Below are 2,500 nucleotides of genomic sequence, written 5' to 3'. Positions count from 1 at the left end.
TTGAGCCAAAGTCACTTAAAATGATCCTGCGTCGTGCAATTGTTTACATTCATCTCGTTGAGTAATTTGTCACATGCTGACCCCTTTTGGGAGGGGATTCGTGTCGTAACGTCGGTAGAAAATCCAACTGTCTGGGCTTTTCTTTTTCTTGATGGTGGGGTGATAATGTTTTGACATCAAATATTTTAGCAATTGTCTTCGGGCGCTCGATTTTCTTGATTACAATCGTTGGTTGATCTCTTAAGGGTTCGTTCGATTGACCCTATTACGGAATAAAAATAGGCGCAGTGATGATTTGAAATAGTATGTTTGGCGTAGTTTTTAAGCGACTAGGAAGTTGAAGATTTGTTGAAAATGTCATTTTAGTAGATGCTTGTCAATTTCCATGTGAATCTCCGTAAAAGCGAAGGATTTCTGAATTCAAATCCATGTATTCCTATTCCGGAATAAGGTCGATCGAACGCATCCTTACATACGTACAATACTTATGGAAAAGCATTTTACCACACGGAAATGAAAAATTTTCGTCTCAGAACCCCCGTTCTAAAAATAGGAAAATAGCGAATATCTAAAACAATTTTCAGTTTATTTCAAATCAAAACATTTGCTTCCCAAGTACTTACAGCGGTTACCATTCACACGTGCCCCTCAACGACTTTTTTTTTTTTGTCATTTTTCGAAACTGAATTTGGGTGGAACGTCAATCGATCAATTTAGTTTCGAAAAATGAAAACAACATCGTTGAGGGGCGCGTGTGACTGATAACCGCTGTAAGCTCAGATAACGCTTTCGCCTCAAGTTTACAAGAATTCACTGTTCATGATCACAAAATACTTCTTATTATTTCTTTTTGGCAGTCGATTCTTTGCATGCATGGTAGCTCTTTCGCGCTGTTACGGTGTTCGACCTGACTAGAAGCCACTACAAGGCTTTTCATTGTCCCTTTTCTTTTGCTTGAGGTAATTAAGGGACCTATCACAATAGTACGGATCAAATTCAGAGAACGATTAAATTGATCTATGCCAATAGAAAAACCATTGGAACTTAATTTCAGCTCCTGACTCGGAGCGAAACAGCCTGAAGAAACTCTTTTTTTCCCTGTTGTAAAGCGTGACTATTCCACCTAGAAAAATGACGAATCATACGCATATACGAGTGCAGCCAGAGAGAGTCTAGTTGGACTCTCGGTCAACACATCGGAATGGAAAATGATCTCTCTTAACACAAATACCTGGGCGCAATAAGTGTCACAACTTTCTTGATAAAAAAAAAAAATTAGATGCATTCGATCAGTTTCGAAAGAGAAAATGCTGTGAAAAGTGCTGTTGGATTACGACTTTCTTCACAGTACGTATATCATGGCCTTGCAGGCAATGGATCATTGGTATAGGCACTTAAGCTCGTGACTGCGAAGACCGATTCTGGAGCTGCCAGGCCTGTGGCAGTGTGAACACTGCGTAAATTATCGCGTTCGACGCGTGGAAGCCTTCTTTCTCTGTCTCTTCTCCACCCAGGTCTTCATTCTCTCTACCTCTGCCGGTTTGCAGCCCCTCTTTTACAGCTACCGTCGACTTAATACGGTCGCCATTCCGAGATGCCGACACTGATTTGGCTGCCTTAATGTCTTTTTTGCAGACGTCTTTATCCGCTCTGTCGATCGTTTGCCTTGAGCCAGCTGTCCATAGAGTAGGTCTTTTGGAACTGAGGCGCTCGGGGCCCATGGCCAAGCCAACGGCGTAGTCTACGCTCTGAGAGGAGGTATTGGATAGTTGGCAGTTCTGCAGTTTCAAGTACTTCTTGGTTGGTGATTTTATCCCTCCAGGTGACCTCAAGAATTTTGCGGAGGAATCTGAAGTGGAGTGTGTTCAGTCTAGCTTCTTGTCTCGTGTATGCAGGCCATGTCTCTCTCCCATACAACAGGGTGCTGAGGACGCATACACAGCATTCAAGTCACTATCCAGGAGAGATTGGAGGTGATTGTTGAGCCAAGGTACTTGAAGGCGTTCACAGAGTTGAGTGCTTGGTTGCTGATCAGGATGGTCGGCTCAGGATGGGTCCCCATTGCCAGTACCTCAGTCTTTTTCATGATGGTAAGGCCAAAGTCCTGGCAGGCAGTCGCGAAGCGGTCTATGATAGCTTGTTGTCCGTTCTCTGTGTGACTAACAAAGACAGCGTCGTCGGCAAAGAGCATCTCTCTTAACAGCACTGTCTTCACTTTGGTCTTGGCACGGAGACGAGACAAGTTCAGTAGCTTTCCGTGGTGGTGTGTACAGTGGAGGAGGCAGCCCTCACTGCAGAACTGGAAGGCGTGTTGGAGGACAGAAAAGAAAATGCTAAACAAGGTGAGTGCTCACACGCAGCCTTGCTTCTCTCCACTGCGAATTTTAAACGGGCGAAATCAAGAGTCCTCTTGGCGAAATATTATAACTAAAAACATACATACACACAAACGAGATGCTTTATCAACTTTATTTATCGTCGAATTTAGGAGTACCTTACT

At 43.5% G+C, this 2,500-nt stretch overlaps 1 protein-coding gene across 2 annotated transcripts in view; it reads right to left on the bottom strand.

Moving 5' to 3' along the window:
* The window catches only part of LOC137996987 (quinone oxidoreductase-like protein 1), a 16,775-nt gene that overhangs the window by 1,217 nt on the left and 13,058 nt on the right, over window positions 1-2,500 (bottom strand). The window lies entirely within an intron of this gene.

Source organism: Montipora foliosa, chromosome 3, assembly GCF_036669935.1.
Source record: "Montipora foliosa isolate CH-2021 chromosome 3, ASM3666993v2, whole genome shotgun sequence".
Taxonomy (NCBI): Eukaryota; Metazoa; Cnidaria; class Anthozoa; order Scleractinia; family Acroporidae; genus Montipora; species Montipora foliosa.
This window is presented reverse-complemented; position numbering and strand designations above follow the sequence as displayed.